Source organism: Nerophis ophidion, linkage group LG29 (assembly GCF_033978795.1).
Source record: "Nerophis ophidion isolate RoL-2023_Sa linkage group LG29, RoL_Noph_v1.0, whole genome shotgun sequence".
Lineage (NCBI taxonomy): Eukaryota > Metazoa > Chordata > Actinopteri > Syngnathiformes > Syngnathidae > Nerophis > Nerophis ophidion.
In genome coordinates, this window is record NC_084639.1 from 23,580,816 (window position 1) to 23,593,365 (window position 12,550).

Sequence of the window (12,550 nt, forward strand, 5' to 3'; positions counted from 1 at the left end):
TTGATTGATTGATTGATTGATTCCATGTCAGTAGGTGGCAGCCGGTAGCTAATTGCTTTGTAGATGTTGGAAACAGCGGGAGGCAGTGTTCAGGTAAAAATGTGTCTAATGATTAAACCAAAAATAAACAAAAGGTGAGTGCCCCTAAGAAAAGGCATTGTAGGGAAGGCTATGCAGGACGAAACTAAAACTCAACTGGCTACAAAGGAGAAAAAAACAGAATGCTGGACAACTGCAAAGACTTACTGTGGAGCAAAGACAGCGTCCACATCCGAACATGACATGACAATCAACTATGTCCCTACGAAATAGGATAAAAACATATGAAATTTTGTTGGTTGCTAAAACAAAGCAGGTGTGGGGAATAGCGGTCAAGGAAGACAAAAAACTGCTTCAGGAAAATACCAAGAAAGAAAAAAAGCCACCAAAATAGGAGCGCAAGACAAGAACTATACAACACTACACACAGGAAGACAGCAAAAAACTTAAAATAAGTCAGGGCGTGATGTGACGGGTGGTGGCAGTACACCTACTTTGAGACAAGAGCTATTGGAATGCATGCTTGGTTATTCTTTAAAGTCATATTGCGACAACGACTTTTTATTGTCAATATCTGCCATTGAGTTAAATTTTTTAATATTTTCGCAATTTTTCAATGAAAAAAAATGGGCCTTGGCTCAAAAAAGGTTGAAAAACACTGCTGTATAAGATACGTTTCGATAAATTGATATTTTGTCCAACGCATAGTTGCGAAAAACCGGACCCATCCCATTGTGGCTCGAGTGACGAGGATGAATTCAGATCATAGACGATGCAATTAAAAGGATTGAAAACCATTAGTGGCTACACTGTAATGTCAGCAGAGTACTTGACAACCATTTGCAGGAGAACCCACCCAGCCTCCGCCGCCGCCAGACCGAGCCTCAGGTCCTCTTTGCTGAAAGATCAGCTCTTTAATCTCCGGGTCACCCTGACACCGGAGTGAGGTGTGATTTACGAGCGACATTACAATTGAAGTGGTCATCACGGTAATAAGAATCCAGGATGCTGGAGGAGTATTACTGTCATTTCCTAGTCAGCTTGTTGGGAGAGAAAGGAGGATACAGCTCTGTGGTCTATTTCTATCTGATCTGAGCTATGTCATATTATCATGAAACATGGGATGTATCTACTTGTAGTGCACAAGTCCAGAATTGTGTAATACTAATTGCATTTTCCAACGAGGTCTCATTGACATTGCAGGGCTGCAGCTCTATTGTTTTAGTAATCTATCAAGTTGTTTGAATAATCAACAAATCAGATAAAACACACTTTATAGCAGGGGTCTCGAACTCAATTTACTAGGGGTGTAACGGTACACAAAAAATTCGGTTCGGTACGTACCTCGGTTCAGAGGTCACGGTTCGGTTCATTTTCGGTAAAGTAAGAAAACAACAAAATATATTTTTTTTTTGGTTATTTATTTACCAAATTTGAAAAATCATCCACCAAAAATATTTGATGTGAAGTAATGGGAAGCTTGGATAAGTCAATAATTCATAATAACATTGATTTTGATTCAATATTATGTTTTGAGCAATGGCAGCTTGAAAAAAAAAACAGCTTTCCCTTATTAGTCAGCATTGCAACTTTTTCTAAATTACATTTAACCGTCAAGTTGTTTTATTCCACTTTTGTTACGTTTTTATTGGGAGAGTGGCCGTGTGCAACCCGAGGGGTCGCTGGTTCAATTCCCACCAAGTACCAACCTCGTCACGTTCGTTGTGTCCTGAGCAAGACACTTCACCCTTGCTCCTGATGGGTGCTGGTTAGCGCCTTGCATGGCAGCTCCCTCCATCAGTGTGTGAATGTGTGTGTGAATGGGTAAATGTGGAAGTAGTGTCAAAGCGCTTTGAGTACCTTGAAGGTAGAAAAGCGCTATACAAGTACAACCCATTTAATAGTAATTTTAGAATGTGCCGTGGGCCTTCAAAACATTAGCTGTGGGCCGCAAATGGCCTCCGGGGCACACTTTTGACACCCCTGCTAGAGATAATAAAAAATGAAATCTGATAAATCTATGGATAAAAAGCAGAGTCTGACGACGCATGCGCGTTTATTATAACTCTCTCGCTCTCTCTGTCTCTGCCCCTCCCTCACAAATGCTGCTGCTGTACATGCAATTTGTTTTGTTTTGAACTCCTTCTTAACCCTGAACGTACATTGTTAATACACGCGACCATAATTCAAAATGCCAGACATTTGAGGCATTTAAGAAACTCCACCCTGACAGCCCTGCGAAAGAGGACGTGTCCGGTGAAAAGAGGATGTATGGTCAGTCTATCCTAGCCCGGTCACAGCTGGCAGGCTAGCAAAAGGGGACATTTGTCTGGTGCTAGCAGCAACCGGGCTAGGATAGACTGACCGGACATGTCCTCTTTTGCGGGGCTGTCCGGGCGGAGTTTCTTAAATGGCTCAAATGTCCGGCATTTTGAGTAGTGTTTACGCTACTTAATATTTCCATGTGGAAACTCGTTCGGTACACCTCCGCACCGAACTGAAACCCCGTACTGAAACGGTACAATACAAATACACGTACCGTTACACCCCTACAATTTACCTGAGGGCCACTGGACGCAGTGTCTGGGAGAGGCTGGGCCACGAGAAAAGATTTCTTAAAAAATATATTTTTAAATGTCCTTATTTTTATTTTCAACACAAAATAAAATCAAAATATAAATGAACAAAATGAGAATTGTGCACCGCAACTTTCTCTGTGCTAATAAGACATGTCGGGGTGCCGCTGTGCTCAACAAAGAAATATTGCATCTCCCACTTTTCCTGGAATTGTCTTTGCTCATCACTAACCTTTCTCTCCACTTAAGGCTTTGAAAAAGACATGTTTGGGGTTGTGGAATATATTTGTATTCATCCGACGCACGGAGAATAAAGTTATTTCCGCAATGTGTGTCGTTCCGCTTTTCCTCCCTACAGCAGCACGGCGGCTCCTGGAGTGTTATCCGGCGTCACATAGAAATATATGTAGTGTTCATCGTGTGAGGCAATGCAAATTAAACAATATTAAAAAAAAAATAACAGTTTGCATTGGTCCAGGTTATCGGGGACTGTTATTACTGACGGACAGGTGTCACGGTGTAACTGCAGCCAGGCACGTAAGACAACCCTCGTCTCCATGGCAATGTTTCCGTCGCTTTCACTCATTTGCCGCTTTTCCACTAACGTAGTGGTAGGCAACCCAGAATGTTGAAAGAGCAATTTTGGACCCAAATAACAAAAAATGTCTCTGTTTGGAGCCAACGGGAGGGTTGCTCGCCGTGGAGTATACAGTTACGGTAGCACAATTAGCCCCGAACGGGTTAACATCACAACTAATGTGTTACACGTCCGATTCGAATAGCGACTCAGACAGAGTATCAGCGCTGGGGTCCAGAGCACCACAGTTTTGTATTGTCACTCGGTCCTTCTGCGGAGTGCTTCGGAAGCTACCGGTTGTACAACTATAGTGTAGGGCAGGGGTCGGGAACCTTTTTGGCTGAGAGAGCCATGAAAGCCAAATGTTTCAAAATGTATTTCCGTAAGAGCCATATAACATTTTTTAACACTGAATACAACTAAATTCGTGCATTTTTAAGTATGACCAACATTTGTACAGTATAATAAGTCTCTTATTCTTTTTAACAACATTGTTATTCTAAAAGTTAACCAATAATAAATATAATACTTCTTACCATTAATGCGACATCTTGAACAGGTGCGGTAGAAAACGGATGGTTGGATTAAAATACATGAGAATGTTTTATAATTTCAACGTTATTTTTGAAACTGTGATTACCGGCGGAATTATTCATTACTTATCGTGTTAAGCAATATCAGCTAAGATTTATCTGAGAGCCAGATGCAGTCATCTGGCTCTAGAGCCATAGGTTCCCTACCCCTGGTTTAAGCATTAGACACCTTTTTACCTGCACCCTGCCTCCCGCTGTTTACCACATCTACAAAGCAATTAGTTACCGACGGCAACCTACTGATATGGGAGAGTATTACACAGTTACTCGGCTTAGCTCGGTTAGGAGAGTGGCTGTGCTAGCAACCTGAGGGTTCCAGGTTCGATTCCCGCTTCCGCCATCCTAGTCACTGCCGTTGTGTCCTTGGGCAAGACACTTTACACACCTGCCCCCAGTGCCACCCACACTGGTTTAAATGTAACTTAGATATTGGGTGTCACTTTGTAAAGCGCTTTGAGTCACTAGAGAAAAGCGCTAATCTGAGAGCCATATGTAGTCATCAAAAGAGCCACATCTGGCTCTAGAGCCATAGGTTCCCTACCCCTGGTGTAGGGTAAATACGAATTACATTCACATTATCTTTACGACATTTCACAAAATACATTCACCCTCATGTAAATTGTGACTACTTTGCACTGCTTATTGTCTTACACATACAACATACAATCATGTACAATACCTAAACATCATCGCTTGACGTAAGTGCATGGGACCCCTTGGGCAAATAACAGTACCATTTAGCTGTGCTTTAAAATAAACCCTGTCTGCTACAAATCCAGATGTACACACGAAACAAATTACTCGCAGGGAACATATAATAGCCGATGCTTGAAAAAACGTATCACAGTAGGGGTGCAACGGTACGTGTATTTGTATTGAACCGTTTTGGTACGGTGGTTTCGTTTTGGTACGGAGATGTACCGAACGAGTTTCCACACGGACATATTAAGTAGCGTACCGCACGTTGTGTAAACAATGCACACCGAGGCACTAGTGGGTAGAGTGTCCGCCCTGAGATCAGTAGGTCGTGAGTTCAAATCCCGGCTGAGTCATACCAAAGACTATAAAAATGGCCCCCATTACCTCCCTGTTTGGCGCTCTGTATTAAGGGTTGGAATTGGGGGTTAAATCACCATAAATTATTCCCGGGCGCGCCACCGCTGCTGCCCACTGCTCCCCTCACCTCCCACGGGGTGATCAAGGGTGATGGGTGAAATGCACAGAATAATTTTGCCACACCTAGTGTGTGACAATCATTGGTACTTTAACTTTAACAACACATGGCATGCTAGCAGCGACAGGGCGACGAGAGACTGACCATACCTCTTCTTTTCACCGGGCACGTCCTCTTTTGCGGGGCTGTCCGGGTGGAGTTTCTTAAATGCCTCAAATATCCGGCCTTTTAAGTTAGGGTTGCGTGTATTTTCAATGTACGTTCAGGGTGAAAAAGGGGTTAAAAACAAAACAAATTGTGCACTCGTGAGGGAGGAGCAGAGACAGAGAGAGCAAGAGAGTTATGACAAACACGCTGGCTCTGCTTTTTACCAATAGATTCATCAGATTTTATTTTTTATTATCTATAGCAGGGGTGTCCAAAGTGTGCCCCAGAAGCTATTGCGGCCCACAGCTAATGTTTTAAAAGCCCACGGAAAATTCTAAAAGTATTATTATAATAAACAAAAACAAACAAAAGTTAAATAATAAAGCTTAAATGCGAAATGTAATTTAGAAAAAGTTGCGACGTTGACTAATAAAACTAAGCTGTTTTTTTTTCCTTTCAAACTGTCATTGCTCAAAACAAAATATTGAATCAAAATCAATGTTATTATGAATTATTGACCTATCCAAGGTTCCCATTACTTCACATCGAATATTCCACAAAGAAAAACATTTTTGGTGGAACCAAAAAATTTATATTTTGTTGTTTTCTTACTCTACCGAAAATGAACCGAACCGTGACCTCTGAACCGAGGTACGTACCGAACCGAAATTTTTGTGTACCGTTACACCACTGTATCACAGTGTGCACAATACATAGCACTCAACCAACTTAAAGGAGCCATTTGCAACTCCCTCATCGTTACTTTTTACCATGAATTGATTAACGTGGACCCCGACTTATACAAGTTGAAAAACTTATTGGGGTTTTACCATTTAGTGGTTAATTGTACGGAATATGTACTGTACTGTGCAATCTACTAATAAAAGCTGCAATCAATCCAAAAACGCCATAAGTCGTCATTTGACAAGAATTCTTGACTGTTATGATTTTGCTTCATGGTTTCGATGACCCGCCTTATCTTGCCTCTAATTGGCAAGTCTGTAACGTTTTGCCTTAACCTTAGCCCATTGTGACTCATCATATGAACACCAGCCTTCTACGTATGTATGGATGTTCTCATTTATTCAGGTCAATGCAATGTCTCTGAATTTTTGGGGCCTGGACTTGCGGTCCATTTTGTAGCATTGATGTAAGCTACCTCGCTACATGGGTCTGGAAATAGCCAAGCTACAGGAATCGCTAGTTGTTCCAAGAGTAGTGAAGCTATCGCCAAGCTACTGGGAAATGTAGCGCAGCTAGGTAGCTTGAGAAAATCCATAAAATGTTTGGTATTAGGGCTGGGTGATATTTCGATATACTCGATAAATCATGGGTTAGTCTCTGTGCGATATAAAAAAATTACTATATTGTGATATTCGAGTATACGTTCTCACACAGTTGCTTTTAGCTGCTGGCATTACACTACAGGCTTTTCTCACTCTTTCTTGTCTCTCCTTCTCACAGACTTAAACGAGCGCACCTTCTTATATACGTCACATACGTATACGCCCTCGCGGAGCAGAGAGGTAGCAGCATGGGTAACGTTAGCTGTGGTGCGAGCGGTATTACGAAAGAAAGTGCGAATCTGGTTACTAACGACAGAAGAATTATTTCCTAAGAAAAACAGCAGGGGGTCCATCGTCTGGCGGTGGTTTGGCTTCAAGTGGGAAATATGTCGAACAGACAACCGTAATTTGTCAAGTGTGGGGCAGAAGCGTTGCTACAAAAAGTAGCATTACTGCTAATATGTAGCATCATCTGAAAAGTTACATGCTAGAGAATGAAGAGTGCTTGAAACTCTGCATGTCAACATCTCCGTTCGGTGCCCCACACACAAAATGCCGAGCCAACCATTTCCACATCAACACCGTATGAAAAAATAGTTAACAACATAAGGAGATAACGTCCGCAGGAACCTACCACATAGCGGTTTGAGTTCTTATTATGCAGCTCATTTGTATTTGACAGTTATTGAAATATCTTGTGTGACATCATGCACAAAAGTGCACTTTATTTGTTTCAAAATATTGTAATAGCGTTCTGTACAAAAAGTGCACTTTAATTTAGTGTTGTTTTGATATGTCATCTTAGTGACATCTGGAGCTGGGCGATATATCGATATACGCGATATATCGCGGGGTTGTCTCTGTGCGATATAGAAAGTGACTATGTCGTGATATTCGAGTATACGTTCTCACGCAGTTGCTTTTAGCTGCTGGCATTACACTACAGGCTTTTCTCACTGTTTCTTGTCTCTCCTTCTCACAGACTTAAAACAAGCGCACCTTCTTATATACGTCACATACGTATACGCCCTCGCGGAGGAGAGAGGTAGCAGCATGGGTAACGTTAGCTGTGGTGTGAGCGGTAATACGAGAGAAAGAAAGTGCGAATTTGGTAACAAATGAAGGAAGAATTATTTCCCAAGAAAAACAGCAGGGGGTCCATCGTCTGGCGGTGGTTTGGCTTCAAGTGGGAAATATGTCGGACAGACAACCGTAATTTGTCAAGTGTGGGGCAGAAGCGTTGCTATAAAAAGTAGCATTACTGCTAATATGTAGCATCATTTGAAAAGTCACATGCTAGAGAATGAAGAGAGCTTGAAACTCCGCATGTCAACATCGTGCCCCACCAACAAAATGCCGAGGCAACCATTTCCACATCAACACCGTATGAAAAAATAGTGAACAACATAAGGAGATAACGTCCACAGGAACCTACCACACAGCGGTTTGATTTCCTATTATGCAGCTCATTTGTATTTGACAGTTATTGGAATATCTTGTGTGACATCATGCACAAAAGTGCACTTTATTTGTTTCAAACTATTGTAATGGCGTTCTGTACAAAAAGTGCACTTTAATTTAGTGTTGTTTTTATATGTCATCTTAGTGACATCTGGAGCTGGGCGATATATCGATATACGCGCTATATCGCGGGGTTGTCTCTGTGCGATATAGAAAGTGACTATGTCGTGATATTCGAGTATACGTTCTCACGCAGTTGCTTTTAGCTGCTGGCATTACACTACAGGCTTTTCTCACTCTTTCTTGTCTCTCCTTCTTAAAACAAGCGCACCTTCTTACATACGTCAGATACGTATACGCCCTCGCGGAGCAGAGAGGTAGCAACTTGGGTAACGTTAGCTGTGGTGCGAACGGTAATACAAAAGAAAGTGCGAATCTGGTTACAAACGAAGGAAGAATTATTTCCCAAGAAAAACAGCAGGGGGTCCATCGTCTGGCGGTGGTTTGGCTTCAAGTGGGAAATATGTGGAACAGACAACCATAATTTGTCAAGTGTGGGGCAGAAGCGTTGCTAAAAAAAGTAGCATTACTGCTAATATGTAGCATCATTTGAAAAGTCACATGCTAGAGAATGAAGAGAGCTTGAAACGCCGCATGTCAACATCGTGCCCCACCAACAAAATGCCGAGGCAACCATTTCCACATCAACACCGTATGAAAAAATAGTGAACAACATAAGGAGATAACGTCCGCAGGAACCTACCACATAGCGGTTTGATTTCCTATTATGCAGCTCATTTGTATTTGACAGTTATTGAAATATCTTGTGTGACATCATGAACAAAAGTGCACTTTATTTTTTTCAAACTATTGTAGTGGCGTTCTGTACAAAAAGTGCACTTTAATTTAGTGTTGTTTTGATATGTCATCTTAGTGACACCTGGAGCTGGGCGATATATCGATATATCGCGGGGTTGTCTCTGTGCGATATAGAAAATGACTATATTGTGATATTTGAGTATACGTTCTCACACAGTTGCTTTTAGCTGCTGGCATTACACTACAGGCTTTTCTCACTCTTTCTTGTCTCTCCTTCTCACAGACTTAAAACGAGCGCACCTTCTTATATACGTCACATACGTATACGCCCTCGCGGAGCAGAGAGGTAGCAGCATGGGTAACGTTAGCTGTGGTGCGAGCGGTATTACGAAAGAAAGTGCGAATCTGGTTACAAACGAAGGAAGAATTATTTCCCAACAAAAACAGCAGGGGGTCCATCGTCTGGCGGTGGTTTGGCTTCAAGTGGGAAATATATCGAACAGACAACCGTAATTTGTCAAGTGTGGGCCGGAAGCGTTGCTACAAAAAGTAGCATTACTGCTAATATGTAGCATCATTTGAAAAGTCACATGCTAGGGAATGAAGAGAGCTTGAAACTCCGCATGTCAACATCGTGCCCCACCAACAAAACTTATTTGGGTGTTACCATTTAGTGGTCAATTGTACGGAATATGTACTGTACTGTGCAATCTACTAATAAAATAAAAGTATCAATCAATTAATCAATAGAAAATGAAGAGAGCTTGAAACTCCGCATGTCAACATCTCCGTTCGGTGCCCCACACACAAAATGCCGAGGCAACCATTTCCACATCAACACCGTATGAAAAAATAGTGAACAACATAAGGAGATAACGTCCGCAGGAACCTACCACACAGCGGTTTGATTTCCTATTATGCAGCTCATTTGTATTTGACAGTTATTGAAATATCTTGTGTGACATCATGCACAAAAGTGCACTTTATTTGTTTCACACTATTGTAATGGCGTTCTGTACAAAAAGTGCACTTTAATTTAGTGTTGTTTTTATATGTCATCTTAGTGACATCTGGAGCTGGGCGATATATCGATATACGCGATATATCGCGGGGTTGTCTCTGTGCGATATAGAAAATGACTATGTCGTGATATTCGAGTATACGTTCTCAGGCAAATGCTTTTAGCTGAGGCTTTTCCCACTCTTTCTTGTCTCTCCTCCTCACAGAGTGTAAGCGCACCTTCTTACACACGTCATACGTCACATAGGTATTCGCCCTCGCGGGGCAGAGAGGTAGCAGACTGGGTAACGTTAGCTGTGATGCTAGCGAAGCCGTAGCGAGTGGTAATACGAGAGAAAGGAGGTGCTCATGAAGGAAGAATTAATTCCCAAGAAAAACAGCAGGGGGTTCGGCTTCAAGCGGGAATATGTCGAATAGACAACTTTAATTGGTCAAGTGCGGGGCACAAACATTGCTACCAAAAGTAGCATTACTGGTAAAATGTAGACTCATTTGAAAAGTCACCTGCTAATAACTGTTTAGTAAATACAGTTTTGGTCAATTGACTTACTTGTGATTTCCCTCTCTGCATGAAAGTTTAAAAGTAGCATATATTAATGCAGTATGAAGAAGAATGTTTTAATGTAGACACATATAATCATGATACTGCTGTGATTATATGTATCAGTGTTAATTCGAGGCTAAGGTAAAATATCGAGATATATATCGTGTATCGCGATACCGCCTAAAAATATTGAGATATTTAAAAAAAGGCCATATCGCCCAGCTCTAGTGACATCATGCACAAAAGTGCACTAATAGCTTGTTTTAAAATGCCTCTGACAATCTTGCACTTTTTGTTTTGGAAATGACATGAATGTTTGTGCCACTGCTTAATAAATGTTTAATAAATACACTTTTGGTCAATGGACTTAGTTGTGATTTCCCTCTCTGCATGAAAGTTCAAAAATAGCATATATTAATGCAGTATGAAGAAGAATGTTTTAATGTAGACACATAGAATCATCATACTGCTGTGATTACATACATCAAGTGTTCATTCAAGCCTAAGGCAAAATATCGAGATGTATATCGTGTATCGCGTCATGGCCTAAAAATATCGAGATATTAAAAAAAGGCCATATCACCCAGCCCAAGGTGGTTTACATGGATGTCGTTTGTCTATCCAATTCTAATGAGGAAAATTGGTAAATCTTTCCTCACCGGGTGGCATGAGGATTTTCTTTCTGCAATTATTACAGCATACTCAACCTGGAAACCATCAATAACCTCCTGCTGAAGCTAATCTAATGGGTTGAAACGCTTGGGATGTTAAATATTTGTTTCCTTTTTAATCCTAATTGCGCATTAACGGACCCACGCTGAGTGCGTTGGTGGCAGCGGGAACACCCGGTAAACAACAACTCTTCGGGGGTGAGTCCACAGGAGCATGGCCTATTGATCTCACCTCGAGTTGTTCAGCTGCCTTAGAGAGGGAGGGGTGTGGGGGGGGGGGGGGGGGACCACCACACGTCAGCTCTTTGGTTGCCGTCGGCGTTTCAGGCTAACTCAAGAGAGTTGCCGCTCCTGGACCAGGACCAAGCAACCTGGAAGACGCAAATTCAAAGTGGGTCATGTATTTTTACAGACGTAGTCTTTTTCGGTTTGCAGCGAACAGTAGCGCTCAGATGTTGGTGCACGTTGATGTAATATATGTTTGTAGATAATGACTAAACATATTTGTAAATCTCTCTAAAAATATATAGTCATTGGAACCATTTAAAACAGGTTTTCCAAAATTTTTCGAATAAGGTTCCTATTGTTTGCCCCATTGTGGTTTAATGGTCCATCAGGTTATGTCATATGCATCATGGAAATAAACATTTTGCAAATACTGTACCAGACCTCAAATTTTTACTTTTTAAGGTCAAAGCAAGTGTTGCCTTAAAGCAAGGGTGTCAAACTCAAATACAGAGTGGGCCAAAATTCAAAACTGAACAAAGCCGCGGGCCAAGGTTGAACAAATTAACCTTTTAATAGGGACCCAAACAAGTTTTGCAATGAATATTGAACAAGCAAGGCTTAAATAGGGCAGCACGGTGGTACAGGGGTTAGTGCATCTGCCTCACAATACGAAGGTCCTGAGTAATCCTGGGTTCAATCCCAGGCTCGGGATCTTTCTGTGTGGAGTTTGCATGTTCTCCCCGTGACTGCTTGGGTTCCCTCTGGGTACTCGGGCTTCCTCCCATGGAACAGGCAGAGCTTATATAACGTAATAGGGCAAAATCAACTTTCAAAAAACAAACGAAAAAACATCAGTGGTATATTAAATAAAACATATTTTAAAAAATGAATGCCTCTTTTCTATTTGCAGCCTTCTGAGGTAAATATCAACATTAACTTTTTCCGCAGGCTAATAAATTTGAAAATAAAATAGGAATTAGGTGGGCGGGGTTTGGTGGTAGCGGGGGGTGTATATTGTAGCATTCCGAAACAGTTAGTGCTGCAACAGATCCTGGGTATTTGTTCTGTTGTGTTACGGTGCAGGTGTTCTCCCGAAATGTGTTTTGTCATTCTTGTTTGGTGTGGGTTCACAGTGTGGCGCATATTTGTAAAAGTGTTAAAGTTGTTTATACGGCCACCCTCAGTGTGACCTGTATGGCTGTTGACCAAGTATGTGTGTGTGAAAGCCGCATATATTATGTGACTTGGCCAGCACGCTGTTTATATGGAGGAAAAGAGGATGTGACGACATGTTGTAGAGAACGCTAAAGGCAGTGCCTTTAAGGCACGCTCCCAATATTGTTGTCCGGGTGGAAATCGGGGGAATGGTTGCCCAGGGAGATTTTCGGGAAGGGCACTAAACTTCGGGAGTCTCC

The 12,550-nt window shown here is 41.7% G+C and overlaps 1 long non-coding RNA gene across 1 annotated transcript in view; it reads right to left on the bottom strand.

The window, feature by feature from the left end:
- Nucleotides 1–12,550, bottom strand: part of LOC133546241 (uncharacterized) — a 60,283-nt gene that overhangs the window by 38,033 nt on the left and 9,700 nt on the right. Inside the window, exon 2 of the long non-coding RNA XR_009805038.1 lies at nt 11,140–11,278. This is a non-coding gene — a long non-coding RNA (uncharacterized LOC133546241). The remainder of the gene's footprint in view (nt 1–11,139; nt 11,279–12,550) is intronic.